At 35.7% G+C, this 25,207-nt stretch overlaps 1 long non-coding RNA gene across 1 annotated transcript in view; it reads left to right on the forward strand.

The window, feature by feature from the left end:
* Window positions 1-1,267: 1,267 nt before the first annotated feature.
* LOC144369330 (uncharacterized) overlaps window positions 1,268-25,207 on the forward strand; it is a 286,790-nt gene continuing 262,850 nt past the window's right edge. Inside the window, exon 1 of the long non-coding RNA XR_013428847.1 lies at window positions 1,268-1,349. This is a non-coding gene — a long non-coding RNA (uncharacterized LOC144369330). The remainder of the gene's footprint in view (window positions 1,350-25,207) is intronic.

The raw sequence follows: 25,207 nt of genomic DNA on the forward strand, positions 1-25,207 counted from the left end.
TTCTGTTGCAAGAAGTAACAAAGTGATGAACAAGGAATACAATCTTATTTTCTTACTTATGGTGTTATTTTCTTAGTTTTGATACCATAAATCCACCATGCGTCTGTGTGTGTGTGTGTGTGTTTGTGTGTGTGTATGACATCAAACACCTGCACTTACAGACATGTGAAGTAACCTGGGTTTTTCGGGCTATTTATGAGCTTTGCATTCTCTGGCCCTGAATGCTTCACAAGTTAAATTTTAAGCTTTCAATTAAGAGGCCTTCAGTACATCTTTTAGAATCATCATTTTCCAACACAGACTCCATCTCTTCTGATATGTATCAGAATATACATTTGTAATTTTATGCAGAAAAATCTATGTGGATTACCAAGAAAACTGTTATATTTTATTTACCACCAAGGAGTTTTTAAATTCCTAGGGAAAATAGGCAGAGTGCGTTGTTTATTTTTCTGGCGTGCCATCAAGGAAATCTGTCAATTTAATATACCAGTTTATCTTTTTGAGCCCAAATAATACTCACTTTGTACTTCAAAAATTTAGTAATCAAATCTCAAGTGTCACAAATATTTGTTGAAGCACTAGATCTAGATTTAGCTTGTTGGTAGATTTTCAACTCTTCTGTACATTCTAATTCTATTGCTTTTCTTCCAGAGTCTATAATAATAGATTCTTGAAATCAATGAATATTTAAATTACTTCTTACATATTTATGGAGTGTCTGCCTCTGCCAGATCCTGCTGTAAGTACAGGCAATGTAATGGTCAGACTGACTGCCAAATTTGGTATAAATATATCTGTGAGTTCCTCAACCACACAAAAAGACATGGCAGAATTCCCAGCTTGGCAGAATTTTAAACCATATGAATTGATGCTTAATGAGAACGTCTTTACTCTATGAACCCATTACAACATATAATTCTATTCTCTCTGTCATCTAGGACTTCTGAAAATCATATTATGAGAGACTATGCACCATGCTTAGTATCCTGGGAGATAACAAAACTGAGCTGAAGAAGTATTATCATGATTATAGAAAATCATTACCAGGAATCAAACTTCTCATAGCATCTGAGTGGTGTGAACAATACGGTGTCCTAGAACAGGGCTAGCAGAGCAAAAATGGGTGTTCCACTACTGAGAAGTGTGCCTGGGCTCCAACATGACACCAGTACCCTAAACAGGAGCCAGAAGCATCTGTGCATTCATTCAAAATGGTAAGTAGGGCAGGAGTTACTAAAAATAAGCCATGCAAAAAATAGAAGGCATACTATCTAAAGCTAGATATCCAGGATTTGAGAGCATTCTTAAAAATATATGAATTCTGTCTATTGCCATGTCTTTCAGAGGTAAGTTTGCTTTTTCACATGATATTTTATTTGGGAGATTAGAAATCATATATATTAAACTATAGAAGATTATGTATATTTCTCACAAAAAGCTACATTTCTCACAATCTAACATCCGTAAAAACCACTTGCATATTTTAAATTGGTTTAATTAGACAAGACATCACAGCATGATTCAGAGATGAGTGATGGTTTTTCAAGGTTGAAATGTGGCCAAAATGATTTATTAACAATGTGGTAAATATCTGTGCTATATATTGGCTTAACATTATACAAAAGGCACCCTGATTGGTCATTACTAAGCCTCATGTTATTTGCTTTGAAATCAGTAGGAATATATTTATTATAGTCATAGGAAATAATTTTAAGCCTATTTTATTTAAAACTGTTTTGTTTTCCTGAAGAATACTCTGGATTTAAATTTTGAAATAATTATAGAATTGGCCAATGTTGATTTACAGTAAATTAAATTGCACAGGGCCAAAAAAGCAAGTGAAATTTCTCCTAATGTCAGATTATAGAGAGGAAATCTTGACAAGGTGTTTATCAAAATGGTCTTGGCTTCAGGATCACTTGAGGAGTTGGTTCAATGGAGTTTCCTGGTTTAACATTAATTAAGGATATCTGAAAGTAGTATGTGTAAATGAATCCACAATTTGAATAATAACCCCAGACAATTTATATTACATTGAAAATTACAGAAGTGTAATGAAGAAAAAAGAGCCTGAAACCCTGGTGTGAATTCCTTTAGTTTATTGACTTGAACCCTAAGATTATTTATTAAGATGCTACTCAATAAAAAGTGTAAGAAACTTTTCACTGAATTTTATTTGATAATTAAAAAATAATACAAAACAATGAAATATTAACATTTAAGAGCAGGTTGAGAAAACATGGGTTTTGTTAAGCTCATAAAGTCTGAATAATTTTTACATTGCTTCAGTACCTTTTGGAGTACCTTATTTTATCAAATGAAAATCTAACCCTTGGCAAGGAAAAAGAAATGAGACTGGAATTGTCTTTATAAAAGATAAAATTTCTGACTAAGATTATGGATTTTTATTCATACTATGTAGTATGACAGTAATATTAAGTCAAATGATATTTTGTAAAATTATGAGTAATTAAAATCACATAGAAATTAAAGCTAAAATCTGATTTTTAGAATGTACTTAATTAATTCTAATATTGAATAGAACTATTTCAATATTGAGTAAAAATATTTCAATATCATGTAATGACTTAAAATAACTTAATTTGCCAAGTAAAACTAAAGAGATTCTTCAAAAAATAAAATGCTAGTATCATTTGTGAGTGAATTTCAGGGCATGCTGGGAAATTAGAAATATACAAAATTACATTTTATGTCCTCTTTGCACTAATAAATATCGTACACTGGGCAAAATATATCCATTTTGACTTCTGTGTGAGCCCTGTACTTTATTATGTATTGGGATTATAGGAGATAAACATTAGCAAAAATTTGAAGAATATTGTAGAAACCTTTCTCACATATACTTTGAAAGAGCTAGGTAATTATTACATTTTATTCTACACTTTTTAAAGAGTTACAAAATTATCTTGGCATTTTGAAAAATTTTGATAATCTTATAATCAAGTTTTTATTTCCCACTACAAAAATGTAATATCAAGTAATTTTTACTGGTGTCTAGGATTTAGAGTTGGACAGATACTATCAATTCTTCAGTTCTTAAGTATTTGCTACTTATTTATCTCAACAGGCATCTTCTCAATTCCTAACCCATGGTCTTGTCATTTCCTAAACTGGCTTATGAATTTCTGAAGCTATATGACTTTTTTTTGTTTCTGAAGATTATGTGTCTCATTCTTATAAAATTCTTAGAGGATTCCATTTCCTTACCACCCTTGCTATTAACCCAACTCCAACCAGTTTAAACACTAGACTATTTTTTATATGGAGGAATGGTGATGTGAACCTAGTACTCAGGCACCTCTCAACCTGAAGAACTCTGCTATGTTAGGTTTCACTTTCCATTTTCAAAATCCCAGATAACATACTTCACTTTTCTAATATTTTCTTTCCAAATGATGCTAAGTTTGGCCAAAGTGGTATCTCCCTATACTGAATTGCTGTCTTAATTATTATCTGTTTGAACAGCTAATATATAACATGTTGATTTTTCTTTGTATCTGACATTTTCATCTTCAATTTTTTTTATGGTTTATTTTCTATCCTGCTCATCTAGAATGTAAAAAACATGAGCATAGAATCTTCATTACAGACATCAGTAGGGGCTGAATTAGTGCTTAGCTAACAGATATTAAATGAATATTTGCTATATTTACAACTATACAAACCTTCTTCTTGTTTTCTAAAATTGTAACATACTTTAGTCAAAATACTATTAATTCAAGTTAGACAAAGATAGGCTCATAATTTCACACATTTTTCAACAGACCTTATTAATTATCTGTTCAATGCTTATTTATCAAAACATCTATTAACCAGATTACTTTTGTGTTACTTTTAAAAACTGAATGCCTTTAAGAGGAGGGCATATTAAAGATAAGACTTTACCCATCATGTGTTATTTCCAGATATGATTAAGTATCCATAAATTGAAGTTTTAAGCAACCATTTAGCTGCCCTGCCTTCCAAGTTGGCTTAAAATCTACAAGCGTTAAATCAATCAGGGTAATGTGAGAACTGACTGGTAAAAGTGTTTCTGCACCTGATGTCTGACAGGGTCACAGCATGGGGGATGCTGCAGCAAGGCCACACCATCTGGAAACAGGAACCATTAGGAATGTTAAGTGTTTTGTTTATGATACTCATGATATGGATAACAGGGCACATGTCAATCAATAATAAAAGTTTGTGTTGTCTGAGATTGTAGGAAAATTCCCAGAATGAGACTAAGGATGCAATTGAGACATGTCTTGAGGTGCCTTTCAGTGTCTCTCAGGATACAAACAATGGTGTTATTCCTCAAGCTTAAACAAGAAATATTTATCCCATGGTTAACAATTTACACTAACCCACCCAATCCCATCCTAAAGCCACAATTTACAATACAATAGCCCAGCTACAGAGAAACAATTGCTGTGCCAAGAGTACAAGGACCACCATACATAGCTTATAGTATCCCCTCAAGGACAAGAGACTAATAAAAATACGTTCCCCAACCAATAGACCCTCCTTTGCTTTATGCAGAAACTTCTGATGAAAATGGAAAACACGTAGGTAATATAAATGACAAATGAGTTGAGGTGTAAAGCCCGCCCTTTAGTTAAAGATCACAAAGACATAAGAATTGGTGTGCTTTGACCAAGGATCAAAGTAGTTCTTTAAGAAAGCAGTTAAATATGAAAAAAGAAAATTACTTTGGAAATTAAAAATAGGATAATGTAAAACTAACATAGATATATTTTAGAGGCACTTCAGAATAGTAGGCTTTTAAACAATAGACTTTCACTACTTTAAGTGTGTTTTACTGGGATTTTAGTTTAGAAGTAAGAAAGCTTACCAATAATCATAAGTATGATTTAAAGTTAAAGGTTAATGAAATAATTACAGGTATGCTTTAAAGTTAGAAGTGAATAATAATAGGTCAGTAATCAAGTAATCTAGTTGCATCACTTAGCACCTAGTGATTTACACAAAAAATGTAAAACCATAATCGTGATTGTCTAAGGTTACAGAAAAATATTTTGAACAATGTACTCAATATCTTAGGTAATCAATGTAGGTCAGAAAAGATTGTAATTCTTGAAAATTATGTAAATCAAAAAAGTTTCGGGCTTTGAAGCAATCCATTAGCTACTTGAAAAAACACCTGTAAAAAAGGTATAAAAATAAAAGTCCCTCTAGGGGCAGAGAGATGTCTTCTGGAGGTTTCTAACTTGCAACCTGTCATCCCAACTCTTCTGATGCCACTCCTCTTTCAGGACCCCATGGACCCTCACTCCATGCCCCCCCCCATGGGGGCTGGACCTCAGCAGCTGACTTTAACTAAACTGTCACCCAGAGAGCAACTCTTCGTTGCCAAAGTAGTCATTTGTGGTCAGTCTCATGGGGAATTCCTGAAAATCATTGCAAAGAGGAACCCAAGTTATGAAAAAAAAGGGCAAGGGCCAAGCAAATATAGTAATTCTCTAGGTATCAAATACAAACTGAGAGATGCAGAGAGCTCTAAAGAATTTTGCTGAAAACTCTTTTGCTGCCTTCCAGCTTTATTGGTCTTGTCCAAGGTGTCACAAGTCCTATTCCAAAAGCATTCTAAAATAACCTCATAGCTTATGATGTATATTCAGGCAAAGAATATTTTTAGCAAAGAGTAAAGTACCTTTTAGGTATCAGAGACTTTAAAGAAATTTACTAATTCACTGAAAACCTCAGATCTTAAAGTACATATTTTACTAATGTTATTTATTTATTAAATATCTATCCATTTCAATCGCCAGCTCCAGTGCTAGATAAATCAAAAGGATTAGTTTTTTTCTCCCCCAAAGCATAGAATTTGAAGGGGTGGCACATAGATCTTTTATAACTACATAGATGTGTCAAAATGATGTGATATAAACCAGGAGAGGGAGCTAGGAGACACACGGGAGGGAGGGACTGGAAGAATTACAGGGAGTTAATGGTGTGTCCCAACCTACTCCCAATAAATCTTACATAATCTGCTAAAAAAAAAAAAAAAAAAGCTAAAGAATCATATTTTCCTTAACTTTTTTCTGATATCAATTTACTGATGTATCTTTTAAATATTTCTTATAAAAGTAAAAACCTAGAAAACAAAATAGTAATTGAATACTCTGGATTAGGAACCCAGATTCTGAAGTGGCTTATGATGTGAAGTAGGATATTTTTGCATCTTAAGAAGATGTTTCTCTGGAGAAATTCCAGCATCAGGTGTAGCAGAGAAACAAGAAAAAGGTCAAAAACACAGGAGCTTGAGCCTTGTTTCTACATTAATCAGCATCTTACTTTTATCTGTTTATTATAGTGCAGTCTCATGTAAATTTTCAGTTAAAAAAAGTTTGTGTGTATGTGATACAAAATAAATTTCAAAAGCTCTAAAGTAAAGAAAACAAACTCCTATTCTTCTTTTATCTACTTAATATTTCCAAGTCTAAACTCATTAGTTTTACTTCAAGGTCCTGAATAAGTTGGTTCTCAGGCTTGACACTAAGTTCACCATCTATAAAAAATAAATATTGATAAATTCAACCTGACATAAAAAAAAATTACTTCGGAAAGGACTCCACAAAGAAGATGAAAAATCCAACTACAGACTGCAAATCAAATATTTGAAAACCACATTATAAACAATATAATAACATGTAGAAAACATAGCTCTGAAAACAAAGAAGGGAAAAAGAATAAAATCTAATTGCAAAATAATTAGACATTTTATCAAAGAGAGTTTGTAAGTAAGTAATCTTTGGGATCTTTAAATTAAAACTGCAAGGACAAATATTGGTGAGGATGTGGGAAATTAGCTCACTCACACGTTGCTTTTAGTATGAACATGGTACACTCACTCTGGAAAACATTTTGGCAGTTTCTTATATTAAGCCTGTCATTGACATGTCATTCAGTATTTGCACTGTCTCACATTTATTCGAGAAAAATGAAAACTTATTCTCCCACAAAGACAGCTATACGAGGCAGATTCAAGAGAGTTCATTAGAGGAAGGCTGACTTTCCAGTTGCGCTGTGGCTTGGGATTCAAGCAGTGGAAATACTGTCCCACAGCAACATGGGTGAAAGAGGGCATTCATTGAAGTTTGACACTGGACAGTCAGAGGTGCTTAGAGACTCAGAAATTCTGGTGCATCCAAGAACAAGAGCACATTGGAGTCAAGCTGGTTGTGGCACAAGTGGCAGCTGTGCCAGTTTACCATAGAGCAAAGGAATAACACAAACATAGATGTGTCATAAACTAGGAGAGGGAGCTAGGGGACACATTGGAGGGAGGGCCTGGAAGAAATTACAGGGAATTCATGGTATTTCCCCCACCTACTCCCAATAAATCTTACACAGTCTTCTAAAAAATGTTAAATAATTTTATCATCCTTAACTTTGGCATGGAAAAACTGGTATAGTCTAAACTTAGCTGAAAACCAAGCCTGCACAGCAACTTGGTGTTTGAGCCCAGTGGGGTGGCACATGCCTGTAATCCCAGTTGTTCAGGAGGCTGAAGAAGGAGTTTTGGAGTCCAAAGCCAGCCTCAGTAAGGGCGAGGTGTTTAGCAACTCACTGAGACCCTGTTTCTAAATAAAATACAAAATAGGGCTGGGGATGTGGCTCAGTGGTCAAGCACCCCTGAGTTAATCCCTGGTACCCAGTCCCCCTTCCCCCCCCAAAAAAGTGCTCTGTGTTTGTCAACTGGAAAGTGAAAAGCTGAGGCAGGGAGACATATGCGGGAACCTGGAAGATTATAGACAACATTGTCATACTGTCCCAGCAAGAGCATATTGTGTGGCTTAGGGTGTACCTGAAAAGCCAGCTTCTACCTCAGAGCAAAGCCTGTCCAAGGAAGGGGACAGGACGTGACCCTTGTCCTTGGAAAGACCCACAGAGCACTCCTAGGCACTTACCCACCCTTCTGAGTTGTTTATCTACAAATAACAGGAGAGATTTGGTGCGCCAGGTGTCCCTGACTCTGTCAGGCTAGGTGGGGACCCATAGCAACCCCCTAGCAGCCATCAATCAGCAAGAGACTGGGAAAATACCTGGGATGCCAGATGACCCTCCCCATAGTTTATGGTGGTTGATAAAATGTTGGGAAACCATGTAGTTCAGCATGTACTCCCCTCTTGGTTTAAACCAGTCAGTTCAAAGGAATCCCCGTCTTGTACTAACCAATCACCCCTACCCAACTTGTTCCCTCCAGTGAATGTGCTAATCATGTTTTAGAGTTGTTTTATGATTTTCCCACAGTGTGTGATGATTTGCTAAGAGATGCTATGATGTATGTGGAGTCCCTGCCTTCCCCAAAGAGTGAATAAAAGTGCTGCAAACCCTGGGCCTGGGCCTCTCAGTATCACCAGTTGCTGTGTGCTCACAGAGGACCAAGCTAGCTCGCAATAAACACCTCTTTGCTGCTTATATTGATCTTGGTCTCCGGTGGTCTTTTGGGGTCCCGAATTTGAGCATAACATACCTAGCAGAACATGATTGAGACAGGTAAAGAGAAGATTTATGTAGGGGGATAAAAAATGGAGTAAGAGATACAAAATGGAGTGCAACTAGCTTTTCTTTAGTCTGGTGGGTCCTATGACCAGCCTAAGATTGTCAGGAAACTGAACAGGTAGGATTGATTACACTCAGGGAATGAGCATGGGAAGGGCAGACTTAAGAGTGGTGAAGTATACGATACCTGTGGAGGATTGGCTCCCTTGCAGTAAGAGATTCTTGGAAAGCTTCTGAGATAGAGGTTTACAGCACAAATCAGCATCTACCTAGCCCTAGTGGTGAACTGATCTATTCTTTCCAGAGCTAATACTACTCACAAAATACCTATAATAGTTAATCTGAATTGTCAACTTGGTTAGATTCAGAGATGCCTAAGATAAAGAGGCTTCTGTGTGTGTCAATGAGGATATTTCTAGGAATGATTGGCATGTAGGATAACAAACCAAAGCAGAGAGCCACCTAAGTTTGGGCAACACTGTCCAATAGGTTGAGGGTTTGGATTGATCAAAAATTGGAAAAACAAGAAAGTAGTATCAGATGCAAGCTTGATTCTTATTGAATGGATTATTGATAGCTGCTGCAATTGCCTGAAAACATCAGACTGAGCTCTTTCACTCTTCCAAAGTAGATTTTGCCAGTGATTCTCCAAGGAGTTTCCAGAACCCTTTGGTCTTGAACTGGTGTAGCATCACTGATTTCTCTTATTCTGAGCCTTGAGCATCTTTGACTGTGTAGCCATAGGTTCCTCCAGCTCTCCAGCCTGCAGACAGCCATTGTGGGACTATGCAGCTTCTGGTTATATAAGCCAATCTAACATATCCCTTTTCATAACCATATATATGATCTATATGTATCCTGTTCATTTTGTTTCTCTAGAGAATCTTGACTATTACAGGACCAAAGGTCCGATTAGAGCTAAATGCCAGTTGCTGGAATTTCCCATTTAGAAATCTGCAATAGTAACCAACCCTAAAGTCTGGACAAAACTACAATTGACAGTACCTCTCTCTTCTGTCCTATCTTATATGATGAGAAGGGAAGATAAAAGCTAATTCAATGAGATTCAGTTTTAGGCCACTACACCTGGCAGCCTGGAGAACAATGCAAAAAGAGGGAGGTTTACAATTCACATCCCTTGTTCTTGCTAAGGAGTACATAGATCAAGAAGAAAAATCAAGGATGGTCCGGCATAGGCAATGATCATCCATCCTTGTCCACAGTTTTGACCGTCTGAATAAAGGCAATTCTTTCATTTTCAGTAAGAATTTTTTTTCCCATTTTCTTCTAAAATTAGTGTTCTTTCTGTGCTGATTGGTTCACAGATATATACACATATATGCTTCTCTTTTTCTCATTTTTAGTGTTTATTATTTTCTATGTCCTGTCCTTTGCACACTAGTGTTTTTTGGTTTGTTTATATTGGCTTTTATTTGCTCTGTTTCTGTTTTTCATTTTTCTCTTTCTCTCCTTTCTTCTTCCTCTAAATAGACAAATTTTCTTGTGCTCTTTTTACTTATTTTGTTAATTTTATTAACTTTTTCTCCTCATTCTCTATAATCATTACTTGCTACATCTACTCTACTGTCTCTGTACCTACATTTTAAATATTCTAAACTTCTCTTTTAGTGATACATTTTCTTTTATCTTAATGAACTGTGTTTTTACGCTGCTCATAAACTATTTGGTTTACATACTTGCTGCTAACACCATTCACATTTTATAGTTATTAGTTCTGAGGATGGCACAGTTGACACCTACTTCTTAAGGCTAGTTCTAGTTCATTGTTACTTATTATTTTTGTGCTTCACATTTTTTGACACCTCCATTCCTTTTTTTGTCATAATTAGTGATTTATGTGTAATAGGAAGCAATAAGTACTTATTGTAAAGCAGTACATTGTTTCTTTTTATTGTTTCTTCTGTTTGAATTCTCCTTTTCTTTTGAGGTGTTAGGAGTCTACTGGGATACTATGAGCTCACAGGGTAGAAGTTCTGCTGCTGAGCTCAATCTAGCCAAGAGACAGTACATTGCTCCACATAAAAATTAAACACACTCAAATTTTGTTCTTTTTTTTTTAAGAGAGAGAGAGAAAGAGAGAGAGAGAAATTTTTCAATATTTATTTTTTAGTTTTCAGTGGACACAACATCTTTATTTTATTTTTATATGGTGCTGAGGTTCAAACCCAGAGCCCTGCACATGCCAGGCGAGTGCTTTACCACTTGAGCCACATCCCCAGCCCCACATTCAAATTTCAACAATAATACAAAGCAAATGAAAGGGAAAAATCACCAAACTAATGACCAGGACCTGGAAAAAAGAAAGAAAAAAAATATCTAGAGGGCTCTCAGGTCTTACTCATGAATATGAGTTCATACAGTACAAAAAGAGAAAATTAATACAAAAATTGTGGACACAACATTATTGAGGTGTCTCAATATAGACCACATCCACATTTCTTTAGAATATAGAGAGATTTTAAGTGATGAAGAGCTTTCACAAAGGGTGTACCACAAGTATTCTACAGTGTACAACACAATTGCCAGGTCTCTAAAGAGGACTCACTCCACTTTTTGACAGGGAAAGTGAAATTCTCAAACCCTGACACAATATACACTGTTTCAAAATAAACTAATCATCACTAAAGGACCATTAGGGAAATTACACTATAAAACCAACTTGGAAATATATTGAAAAATTCACAATAATCTAATCTCTTGAAACATTATGGCAAGAGAAGACTGAATGGAAGAGAAATCCAATCCAGCAGACATAAAACTCAGCACAGGAACAGAAGAAATCAGAAACATTAAGGTAACATGATACCTCCTAAAGTTCATAATTCAGTAGCAGCTGACTCTAAAAATATTGACGTAGATGAAATATCAGATAAAAAATAGGGTACACCATTCTGAAGACAGAGTCTCACATGTAGGCCATCTAAACATAAACTCAGTAAAAAAATCTTCAGATCTTAAAAAGTGGTTTAAATATAATAAAGTTAACAGACATCTGTAAAATACTTTAACAAAAAACAGCTGAATTATTTTTAGCTGCTCATTGAACTTTCTCTAAAACAGACCATACTTTATGCCACAAAGCAATTCTTAGCAAATAAAAAATTATATGATTTCTTACATATAATAATCATAATGGAATGAAACTATAAATCAATACCCCCTGAAAAAAAACTATATCAACAATATAAGTATGTGGATATTGGGTAATACACTTTTAAATGATGAATGAGTAGAGAAACTAAAAAATTCTTAGAATAGTGATACAATACATCAGAACTTCAGGACCCTATTAAGGTGGTTCTAACAAGAACATTTATAATTATGATTGACTACATAAGAAAATCAGAAATATCTCACATAAACAACATAATGATGATGGAAGGTCTCAAGGTGCTGAAAATTCAAGAAACAACCAATTAACAAATTACTAGAAGAAAGGAAGTATAAGAATCATGGCCAAAATCAATGAAATATAATACAAATGATCAACAAAACAAAGAGTTGGTTCTTTGCACTGATAACCCTTAGCCAAATTAACAAAAGAAAAAAAAGACTCAAATTAATATATATTTTTTTAAATTAATAATATTTAAAATGAAAAAGGAGAAATCACCATGACATCAGAAATCCAGAGGATTAATAAGTACTATTTTGAAAATATACTCAAATAAATTGAAAAAACTAGAAGAAATGGACACATTTCTACACACATATGTCCTACCAAAATTGAATCAAGAAGAGATTAAAAAAAAAATCTTAACAGAGCAATAATTAGCAATGAAATAGAAGCAGTAAAAACAAACAAACAACAAAAAACCCCACCCAGACCAGATGGATTCTCATCTAAATTCTACTAGACCATTAAGAAAAACTAATGCCAGTGGTCCTTGAACTTTTTCATAAAAGAGAATGGGGTGAAACACTTCCAAATTCATTCTAAGAGCCAGTACAATCCTGATATCAAGACCAGATAAGAATACATCAAGGAGCCAGGCATGGTTGAGGTATACCTATAATCCCAGTGGTTTGGGAAACTGAGGCAGGAGGATCACAAGTTCAAAGCCAGCCTCAGCAAAAATGAGGCACTAAGCAATTTAGTGAGACCCTGTCTTTAAATAAAATACAAAATAGGGCTGGTGATGTGGCTCAGTGGTTGAGTGCCTCTGAGTTCAATCCCCATTATTGTTTCCCCCCCAAAAAAAAATACATCAAGGAAAGAAAATTACATACAATATCCTGATTAACTTAATACAAAGTCCTTAATAAAACATTACAAACAATATTCAACCACATATTAAAAAGACTGTACATCATGATCAAGTTGGTTTTATTCCAGGGTTGCAAGGACGGTTTAACATTCATAAATTAATGAATGTAATTCACCACATAAATAGAATTATGACAAATATCACATAGTGTTTCAATAGATGCAAAGAAAATTTTTGACAAAATTTAGTACTTATTTATGATAAAATCACTGAAGAAATTAGTGAGAAAAAACTTACCTCAAAATCATAAGTGTTATTTATGACAAACACAAAGTCAGTATCATAGTAAATGTGGGAAAACAGAAAGCCGTTCCTCTAAAAATCTAGAACAAGACAAAAACATTAATTCTCATGTGTTCTTTTCAGCATAGTAATAAAGATTCTAGTCAGAGCAGTTAGGGAAGAGAAGGAAATTAGAGGAGTAAAACTAGGAAAGGAAAAATTCAAATTATTATGTTTGCTGATGATATAATCCTATACTTAGAAGATCCACCAGAAGACTACTAAAGCTAATAAACACATTCATCAAAGTAGTATAATACAAAATTAACATACAAAAATAAATAGCTTTTCTATATATGGATGAGGAATCTGCTAAGAAAGAAAATGGGAAAACAATCCCATTCCCAACAGCATAAAAACTTTTCCTAAGAACAAGTCTAACCAAGGAGGTGGATCTCTCAAATAAAAAAAAATATATATATATATATATAGAACACTGAAGAAAGAAATACAAGACACAAGAAGATGGAAAGACCTCCCATGTTCTTCAATAGGCTCAATTATTATTATTAAAATGGCTATATTACCAAAAAGCAATACACTAGTTCAATGCAATCCCTATCAAAATATCAATGATGCCCTTCACAGAACTAGAAAAAAGGGGTCCTAAAACTCATTTGGAAGAATAAAAGACCCAGAAATGCCAAAGCATTTCTAAACCAATAGCGTAAAAATGTATCACAATACCTGAATTCAGTGATACTGCCGAGCAATAGTAATAAAAAATATGTTATTAACTTGCATAAAACAGTTACATAGATGAAACAGAATAGAAGACATGGAGAAAAACCCACCAGATAGAGTCATCTGATCCTTGAGAAATGTGTCAAAAACACACATTGGAGAAAAGATAGCCTTTTAATAATTGGTGCTGGGAAAACTGGTTATCCATATATAGGAGAATGAGACTAGACTCTTATCTCCCTGCCAGCAGAAAAATAATCTCAAAATGGATCAAATCCTAATAATTAGACCATAAACTATGCAAATCCTTAAAAACATAGAACCAACACTCTAACTTTTAAGTGCAGGCAACATCCTTCAATAGAGGATTATTAAAGCTCAGGAAATAATATCAAGAATTAAATAATGGGATGGAATTAATTGATAAAAATCTTCTGAACAGCAAAGGAAACAGAAATGTGAAGAGGGAAAATACAGAAAATGGGAGAAAATCTGCTAGCTACTCTTTTGACAGAGGATTAACATCTAGAATACATAAAGAACTCCAAAAACTTTAAACCAAACAAATAAATTATCTAATTAATAAATGGAAAATTGAAATACACAGGACACTTCTTAAAAGAAGAAATACAAATGGCCAAGAAGTTTATTTTAAAAAGTGTTCAAAATTGTTAGCAATAAGGAAAATGCAAAGCAAAACTACATTGAGATTTCACTTCACTCCAGTTATAATGGCAGCTATCAAGAATACAAACAGTAATAAATGCTGAAGAGAATGTGGAGGAAAAGAAACACTTTATGCTTTTGGTGGGATTGTAAATTATTAACTACTAGGAAAATCATTATGGAGTTTCCTCAAAAGACTAGAAATGGAACCACTATATGACCCAGTTCTACCACTTTTCAGTGTTTATCCTAAAGAATTAAATTTAGCATACTATAGGTACCCATGGTATAGCAGCACGATTCACAATAGCCAAAATATGGAACCAAAGTGTCCACCAATTTAATAAATGAATAAAGAAAATGGGGCATAGATACACAGTAAAATTTTATTTACCCATAAAGAAGAATAAGATTCTTTTATTTTCAGTGATATGGATGGAACTATAGAACATTATGTTAAGATAAATAAGCCGAACTTAGAAAGTCAAGAGTTGTATATAGTCTCTCAAATGTGCAAACTAAAGAGAGAAATGTACAAAAAGTTGTTGGTGTGGATCTCATAAAAATTGAAGTGAGATCAGTAGAACAGAGGAAAGAAACAAGAGTGAATCAGAAAGAGGGGGAATGGGGAAATACCAGGGAATGATATTGGGCAGATTATATTGCTACATTGTGTTCATCTACAATGAATTCCATCATAATTATCATACACCAATAAAAATATGGAAAAAAACACAAAGACAAAATGAATGTTTATAGCTGATCTATTTATTGTCAATATAAACTAGAAAAATCTAATATGGCTTCTAGTAGATAAATAAACTGTGGTACATCTATATCTTGGGTTACCACTCAGCAATAGAAATAAGTGAATTATTTATTTACAAAGCTGTGATTTTCCAGGAAATTATACTGGTTTGAAAAAACAAAAACAAAACAAATAAACAAACAAAAACACTCTAGTTCATAGTGTTTACATAATACATTTTTTTATTGTGTAACATGTTTTAAACACAAAATATGGAAATTCGTTTTTGAACAAATTGGTTTTTTTTTATTGGTTGTTCAAAACATTACAAAGCTCATAATATATTATCTTTCATACATTTGACTCAAGTGGGTTATGAACTCCCATTTTTACCCCAAAAACAAATTGCAGAATCACATTGGTTACACATTCATATACAAATTGGTTTTTGATAGTGCTTATTCTTGTGGTGGTAGGGAGGTCAGAATGCAGAGGGAAGTAAGTGTGATTATAAAGCTATATGGTTTAGATATGAAATGTACCTCATGTGTGAGAAAATGTAAGAATTTTCAGAAGTGAATTCTTATATTAGGAAAGGCATGACTTAATCAGTAGATTAATCCACTGATATGGGTTAACTGGGTGGTAACTGTAGACAGGTAGGGTGTGACTGAAGGAAGTAGATCACTGAAAATGTTCCTTTGGGACATCTGATGAGCTGAGCTCTCTCTCTCTCTGCTTTCTGTCTGTCTTGAGCTGCTTTCCTCCACCACACCCCTCAGCTGTGATATTCTCCCTTACCCCAGTCACAGAGCTACAGAATCATCTGTCTATGGGCTGAAATCTCTGAAACCATGAGCCAAAAATAAACTTTTCCTCCTCTACATCATTCTTGTGAGGTCTTTTGGTCAGATTAATAAAAAGCTGACTAAAAAAAAGGGGCAACAAGAGGAATCTTTTTGATTAGGGTATTGTTCTATATCATAACTATGGTGCTACATGAACCTGCAGGCATAAAAAATGTATAAAATTAAGTGCACGCTCTCTCTCTAAATATGTCTCATATGCACACTCTCTCTTATATACACAAATAAGTGCTAGTAAAATGCATAAAGTCTGAATAAAAAAGATATATATTTTAATGTCAAATTCATGATTATGTAATTGCACTATATTTTTTTTTGCAATATGCTACCACAGTAAAATAACATTTCTTTTTATTATATCTTACAAGTTCCTATCATTCTACAGATATCTCAAAACAAAGAACTTAATTTTTAAAAATTGTATGGCTTTTTTCCCCTTCTGTTAATTTTTTCTTTAGGAATTATTATTAATTTTAGATCACCATCTGTCTTAATATGCTCTTTGTGTTATTATTTAATATATTTATGCATCTTTTAAAGATATAAAACTGTATCTTCTTTTCACTTCTCTAGTGATAAATTATCTATTCACTACCACCAAAATTTAAATATATTCGGTCACTTATAGCTAACCTTTATTTATTTTTTTGTAAGTTCTTTTTCTCTGTATTGTGTATTATTTTCATGTAGGCAATGAACATTTAATGTTCATCAAAGTAATGCCATGAAGTGAACTTTAAAGTGTATAAATATTTATTTCAACCAGAAAGAGGAAAGTCAGGCTCTCTATTCCTGACTTGGAGTGTAGTAGAACTTTAGATAAGTTTTTTAGACAACCAGGTTATTATTTCTGTATTACAGACACTTTTAGTTTTAAATTCCTAGTGTCCCTACATTTAATTTTCATATCCCCCTTGGCCCCTCTTGGCTGAACTTTAGGTATTGAGAGAATTAATATCTGGGCTAGCCTTCATGGGGAAAAGCTGACAACAAGAGGATTACAGGAGGATTTATTTTTTTATGGGTGCCCTTCATGTCCATTAGGTCATCTAACACAAATTAAAATGGAGAAAAGAGAACAGATTTTGATTTAATCCAGATGGCAATTTGTAAGGATTGGTAGGTTAGAAGGAAAAAAAGCTATGATACAATTGAAAATTCAAGTGAAGATATTTTAGAAATAGTTTAAACACAAAGTAATCAAGCAAATGTGACCAAGAAGTCTTATAAATAGAAGAATCAAAAAAAAAAAATTGTGAAAAGCCAGCTTGGAAATGGAGAAGTGGAAAGCATCGGGGAGAGAAAAAAAATATCAAAGAGCAGAATTTCTGGATTTTTTGGGGGGAAGGGGAAGGTGGGGGAAACCAGGGAATTAAACACAGGGGCACTCAACCACTGAACCACATCCCCATCCCCAGCACTATTTTGTATTTTATTTAGAGATAGGGTGTGAGGATGGCCTTAGGCTTGAGCCTAAGCAACTCCATTTTAAAAACACACCAGACACATGACAGAGGCCTCAAACAAGTTACTTCCCCTCACCCTTTTAAAGAGAGTGAAGCTCCTGGCAGTTGTCCTTGCCTGATAAGAGGGAAAGGCGAGAAGATCAGGGGTGGAGACCACCAGACCAAATGTTTCTGACCTCAGGGTAAATAATGTCATGGAGAAATTCAGTGGTAGCTGATAAGAATTGAAAGAGGGGTTTAAAAAGCCCCCAAATTTAGTATAAATAATAGAACAAATGAACAGGGATTCAAGGATACACTTGAGCTAGAGAGCCTGATGAGGACCTGGACTGACATCCTGTCATTTGTCATCATTTCCTGATCCTCTGCATAATCCTCACTGCTCTCAAACTCTACCACCTCATCTGGACCTTGATGAAAGTGGCAACTTTTTTCCCCACATCCTCACCACACTTGTTGTTGTTTGACTTCATAATGGCTGCCAATCTTACTGGAGTGAGATGGTATCTTAGGGTGGTTTTGATTTGCATTTCTCTGACTGCTAGAGATGGTGAGCATTTTTCATGTACTTGTTGATTGATTGTATGTCCTCCTCTGAGAAGTGTCTGTTCAGGTCCTTGGCCCATTTGTTGACTGGGTTATTTGTTATCTTATTGTCTAATTTTTTGAGTTTTTTGTATACTCTGGATATTAGGGCTCTATCTGAAGTGTGAGGAGTAAAAATTTGTTCCCATGATGTAGGCTCCCCTGTTTACCTCTCTTATTGTTTCTCTTGCTGAGAAAAAACTTTTCAGTTTAAAAAAGTCCCATTTGTTGATTCTTGTTATTAACTCTTGTGCTATGGGTGTCCTATTAAGGAATTTGCAAATTGGTGCGTCCAATTTGGAAAGCAGTATGGAGATTCCTGGGAAAGCTGGGAATGGAACCACCATTTGACCCAGCTATTGCCCTTCTCGGACTATTCCCTGAAGACCTTAAAAGAGCATACTACAGGGATACTGCCATATCGATGTTCATAGCAGCACAATTCACAATAGCTAGACTGTGGAACCAACCCAGATGCCCTTTAATAGATGAATGGATAAAAAAAATGTGGCATTTATACACCATGAAGTATTATGCAGCACTAAAAAATGACAAAATCATGGAATTTGCAGGGAAATGGATGGCAGTAGAGCAGATTATGCTTAGTGAAGCTAGCCAATCCCTAAAAAACAAATACCAAATGTCTTCTTTGATATAATGAGAGCAACTATGAACAGAGCAGGGAGGAAGAGCAGGAAGAAAAGATTAACATTAAACAGAGACATGAGATGGGAGGGAAAGGGAGAGAAAAGGGAAATTGCATGGAAATGAAGGGAGACCCTCATTGCTATACAAAATTACATATAAGAGGTTGTGAGGAGAATGGGAAAATAAACAAGGAGAGAAATGAATTACAGTAGATGGGGTAGAGAGAGAAGATGTGAGGGAAGGGGAGGGGGGATAGTAGGGGATAGGAAAGGTAGCAGAATACAACAATTACTAATGTGGCATTATGTAAAAATGTGGATGTGTAACCTATGTGATTCTGCAATCTGTATTTGGGGTAAAAATTGGGAGTTCATAACCCACTTCAATCTAATGTATGAAATATGATATGTCAAGAGCTGTGTAATGTTGTGAACAACCAATAAAAAAATAAAAAATTAAAAAAAAAAAAAAGAAAGTGGCAACTTCTCCCAATGACCCTCTCCTCAACCAGTCATCCACTCAACGAAAGGAAAAGACTGCCTTGGTTCAGGACCTGATCACCACGGTCTGAGTGAGTGTGCATCTGCTGGACATAAAGCCTAAGGATTAAGACTTTTGAACTTAGCACACAGAGGGAATGTCTGCCATTAGCCTGTCATGATCAAGTGTGTTTGCAGTGCTTAGAATTAATCTAGAATTGTTTGCTGTGAATTGATTATGTCTATTGCAATGCCTAGCATTAGAGGATTGTCATTTTCTTGATTAAGAATCCATAGAGTAAAATTGTATTGAATAATTTGAGTGAATAAAGCACTGGAAGGAGCAGAAGCATGAGGATATTCTTTATTTCTCCCCTTGTCTGCATATATTTCGATTTTGTCCCCTGGAGACACAAGGTCTCACTGAGTTGCTTGGCACCTTGATTTGGCTGAGGCTGGCTTTGAACTCATGATCCTCCTACCTCAGCCTCCCAGCCTCTGGGATTACAAGTATGCAACACTGACCCTGACAGAATTCCTGAAATTTTGAAGAGAAAAAATCTAATGTTACTTGATTCAGAGTAGATGTGATAGTATAAATAAGTAGAAAAAAAATGTTTTTAGAAGTTATATGTCAAAAAATTACAAGGTTTAGAACTGAGAAAGCATTGTATTATTCTTGGTAAAATATTTCTTTTTAAATTGTGCAAAGGAGGTCTCAAGCTGTGTGTGTGTGTGTGTGTGTGTGTGTGTGTGTGTGTGTGTGTTGCAATTACTTTTAATCACTGTTATTAGGATATACAAAATAATTGGTAATATATAACTCTTTCTTTCTCTCCAACTCTTCTAAGAAAAACAAACAAACAAACAAAAAACTGATGTGCTAGATGGCAGGAGAGTCCAGGCTCCACTATCGATTACAGAAAAGTTCAACTGTCAACTGTTCATAAACAAGAACATCTTGGTGAAATCCCTCCAAATGAAGAATAAACCTGAGTCATCCTTGTGGTCTCTTGAATGAATTAGAACTTCATGGAAAAGGAACAGTAGTTCACTTCACCTTTTGAATATAAGCTCTGAGGTTTATGTTTAAAAGGGACTTGTTTTTCTTTTTCTCTTCTTCTCTCTCCCCCTCCTTAACCTGGGGGTGAGGAACAAGATTACCATGAGTGATCTGTGCTCCACAGGAAGGAGATGTCTGCTAGAGGATCTAGGAAGTGACAATCTCCCACATTAACACACCATGGGGTGCCCCAGGACCCCCTACCAGAGCACATCTGGAATGTAGCCTTTGAATAGCTCCTTTAAATATCCCCCTGTTCCTCTGATGGGGAGAATCACAGCCTCTGGGGCCTTGAATCTCCTGTGTTTCTCCTTTGCACACTTTCTTTTATTCTCAAAACCGTGTCCTCATTATTACATTGGCATTAATTGGCATGGAGAACAAGGACCAAGCTTTTGGTTACAGAAAGAGCAAGAGAAGTGCTCTAATGTTGTCAGTGTGCCCTTCCCTTTTCTGAACTCAGCATGATGCCACTTATAGGATCCCCAGGGCTCAGGGTTTTCATTGAGGGAAAAAGGTACCAGTGATGGACTAGTGATACCGCTGCTGGTTACCAATGACAAGTTCTGCTTTCCCTGATGTTGAAGTTTGAACATCAGAGAAGCACCAAGGCAAGCGTAGAAAGCAAGTTTTATTTAAAGAATAATAACAGACTCCTTTTGGGAGGGAAAAAGGGGGCCAAGACTGGTATCCAAAGAAGTGGAAGTATTCTGCCCCTTTTATAAATTTTAGATTCTCTTTGTACTCCTGCCCGCTTCCCCCTTATTTCCCTCCATCTAGTGTAAGTGACAAGTCTGGGAGGATGCGCCAAAAAGTGGGAAACAAAAACAATTACTGGGGCAGGTTACCCTGCCAACACATTAGAGCAGGAGCAGGGGGAACACTTTGGTTGAAAGTGAGGCAGGGCAGCATTTGATTTTCTTTCCAATCAGCTCTCACTTTCCCAATTGGACCCAATTATTTATTATCTATATTGACTGTCTTTTTGTCTCCCCCTCCCTCCCCACTTCACTAGTATTCTGAGGTGCTTTGCAGCAGGTTTAGTTCCATCTCACCTCAAAGGGAGCACAGGGGACATGGCTAGACCACTTGGGGATAAGTAGAAAGGAATCCAGACCTCAGATAACCACCCACAATTTTTGTTGGTCCTGTGTACTTGTGAGCCAGATACCTAATCAGAGGTGCCATCTAACTATCCACTGAGCTAGCTGTTTCTCTGAAGTGGAGGGACATTCTAGATGACTTATGTGCTTAGACAGCTAGCCTCAGTGTCACACTCCAGTTTCCTCTGAGTAGGCATCAACCACTACAGCAAATTTTGACCAAGAATAGGAACAAGTTGCACCACACCTAGAAGTTTAAACAGTGCTCAGTCCATCCTAAAGCGTATCCCAAAACTTTCTACAAGCATGGAAATTAACTTCAGCTCCCCATTTCTACTGAGCAAAATCACTGGTATAGGTAAAGCCTAGATGAACATTAAGAAGATACAGGCATTTGTCTTCCATGTTTATAAAAATTATGTATTTATAAACACAAAAATAAAAAACCACAGATTCATTTTGTCTATTGTTTTGGGACAAAGTTATTTTCAAAATATTGAAATGTTGGAGTTGAACTTCACTCAGTGTGAAATAGCCCATATTGTGGCTACTTAATCTATCCAACTGTTTTGACTTTATAATTTGTATGTGGCGGAATAATTATTCAAAATAACTTACACCAATGAAAATGGATGGTAGTCAATTATTTTTATTTGCTTAAATTCTGACTCCTACTCCATCTGAAAAAAATTCCATTATGCCCCTTATCTCACCTGTTTCTCAGTCTTCATGTTTCAAAAAAAGGGAGGAATAATAAAGGGATAAGGCTCAAAGAATGGAGCAAATCTTTCTCTTTACATATTAGTTGGTAATAAAATTCTAAAACTTCAATGGGTTTCTAAAATCTTTATAAAAAAATACTCAAAAGAAAACATCAAAAAATGTGTCCAAGGGCTGTGTTAGAGACATTGTACTTATTGCATACTTATAACCACCTGAAGATACTTATTTTTGTTTTAGATATCTATTTTCCAGAAAGAAGCAACTGTTCAAGCAGTTAGTAAAATTAGATATAGTAGTTGGGCATGAAATTATATGGAAGAGATCAGAAACAAGTTGGTGCTGCTGTGAATGTTATGCAGGAGAATCTTAGGCAATACAACATATACAGTCATCCCATGGTTACTCAGGGAACATTGGGTCCATGAACCAACTAGAAAAAAAATTCTCAGATACTCAAATTCTTTATATAAAATGGTGAGAGCAGTATTTTCATGAAACCTATGCATATCCTCCTATGTATATTCAATAAATTCTAAATTACCTGTAATACCTAACACAATGTAAATAGTAATTATACTATATGGTTTAGTGAATAATGACAAGAAAAGCAAAATCTGTACACATTGAATACTGATACATACATAATTTTTTGACCCAAATATTATTGCCCCACAGTTTGTTCAATCCATAGTGTTTAAATCTGCTAATGTAGAACTTCTTGATAGAGTAGTGCTGATTTTTTTTTCTCTATAGAATAAGAGAACTCTATAAAGAATGTACAAAGAGGGAAGAAGAAATGATTGGCTTAGCAGAATAAAAATGTGGTGACTATTTAATCCCTTTAATGGTGAGGAAGCAAAAGAATGGAAAGCAAGTTACAAAATAAAATAGTGATACCTCGGGTTATGGGTGAGTTCTCCTTGCTCACATGTTGAAGTCTGAATATCAGAGAAGCATTCGGAGGCAAGTATATAAAGCAGGGTTTATTTAAAAAGGAATAACATAGTGAAAGACCTAAGCAAACTCATTTTACTTGAGACCTCATTTTGCTCTGAAACTTAACCCCTGACCTACTTGCAGTCCTAAAGTCAGGAAATACCACAGAAAGTTCTGAACAAACAGTTCTCAGAAAAGTCACAGATGGTGACTGCCTAAGATAGGCCAAGATATTGAAATATTTGAAATTTCAGATGGCCCCCACCTAGGTGCAGTGACCAATATCTAAACCAGAAGCCCTGCAGCTTGGCACGTATCCACCTTCTGACAGCCTCACAGTTGAAACCAATCATTTTAAAGTGTGTCAACCCCTGGAACTAACCAATAATCCTTTCCAGATTCTTTCCCGCCATTTGATACGCTAATCATGTTTTAGAGTTGTTTTGTGATTTTTTCCCCGGGGTGTGTGATGGTTTGCTAAGAGATGCTATGATGTATGTGAAGTCCCTGCCTTCCCCAAAGAGTGTATAAAACTGCTGCAAACCCCGGGCTCAGGGCCTCTTAGCGTCACCAGTTGCTATGTGCGCAGAGGACCAAGTTAGCTCCCAATAAACGCCTCTTTGCTGCTTACATTGATTTTAGTCTCTGGTGGTCTTTCGGGGGTCCCAAACTCGAGATTATTTTAGACTTCTCCCAGGAGAAGGGGGCCATAGAGGGTATCCTTGTATCCCAAGAAGTGAGGTGTTGTGCTTTTTTGTGTCTTAGGTTTCTTTTGTACTCCTGCTCTCTTCCCCTTATCTTTCTTCTTCCAGCATACCAGACTAGGCCTGGGAAGGGGGAAAGGCAGGATGGAGCAGCCCAGGACACATTAATTAACAACTTTATAACTCCCTGTAGGGAGGGGCGATTCCTCAGACAAGTTACCTTAGCAACAGGTTGAAGCAGAGGCAGGTTATCTTGATAGGGTGGAGGGAGAGCTCTGAAGGCATTTCAGTCCTTTAGGAGGCAGTCTCCAACTTCCTGGACTCACTCAATTTGGCCTCCTTGACCTGACTTGACTCCATTTACCTGTCTATACTGACTGCCTGTCTAATGCTGGCTTCAATAGCACATTGGAGTAACAGACATACAGCATTAAGAAAGAGAAATGTCCATCACTGATACCTTGACAAGTCCTGCTTCCCTGAATGCTGGAGTGTAACACCAGAGAAGCAAGCGAGGCAAGTGTAGAGAGTCAGAAGCTTTATTAAAGGACAGTAGAACAGACTTCTCCCAGGAGGAAGAAGGAGACCCAAAAGACTTAATCTGTGGGATTAGGAAGCCCCATCCTTTTTATACATCTGAAGTTTTCTTTGTTCTTTTACGTTCTTCCCCCATGTTCATTTCCCTTCATCCCATACATGTGACTGGGAGATGCTGGTGAAAAAGCCAAAAGGTAGGTAACAGGTGGGTTTAAGGAGCTTAGGAGTAGTGGTCGAGGCAAGAAAGGGGGCCCTGGGTGAATTAATTAGCAGTTCCATGTCTGCTCAGCAGTTGCTTCATTAAAAATTCTTTAGGAAGGGCCTGGATTTGGGGGACATTAACATTTCAATCTCCCAAAACAGAGTCTTCAAACTTTTTTTGCCCAAAAACCAGTTTGGTTTGTTTTTCTCAACCTGGCTCGATTTAGCAATCTATACTGACTAACTATTTTTAATTCTGGCTTCATCATGAATATGTTGTCTTAAAATAGAGACATGGGCTGCTGGGGGTAGGGGATGGTCTCCACTATTTTTTTCACTATCCAACTATGTTTTAGTGTGAATGTTATAAATCATTAAAGGCATAGAAAGTATTAGTAAAAGAACAAATTAATCATTATTAGTTGACATGAGATAGAAATATTCAAACAGGGATGTGGCCCAGTTACAATATCCACCTGCCTCTTAGGGCTGCTGCAAGTTTGATGTGACAATAGACAAGGAAACTTCCTCATGATTTCTTTATATTGTAGCTGTGATTCATACTGACAATCAGAAAAATATTAATGGCACTTACAAACCACCAAGAATTCTTCTTAAGTAAAATAGTTTGGCTTTATTTTGACAGAAATTGTCATCATTAAAATTACTGAATGATATTTCCCGTTATGAATTCT

This window comes from Ictidomys tridecemlineatus, chromosome 12 (genome assembly GCF_052094955.1).
Source record: "Ictidomys tridecemlineatus isolate mIctTri1 chromosome 12, mIctTri1.hap1, whole genome shotgun sequence".
NCBI classification, from domain to species: Eukaryota; Metazoa; Chordata; class Mammalia; order Rodentia; family Sciuridae; genus Ictidomys; species Ictidomys tridecemlineatus.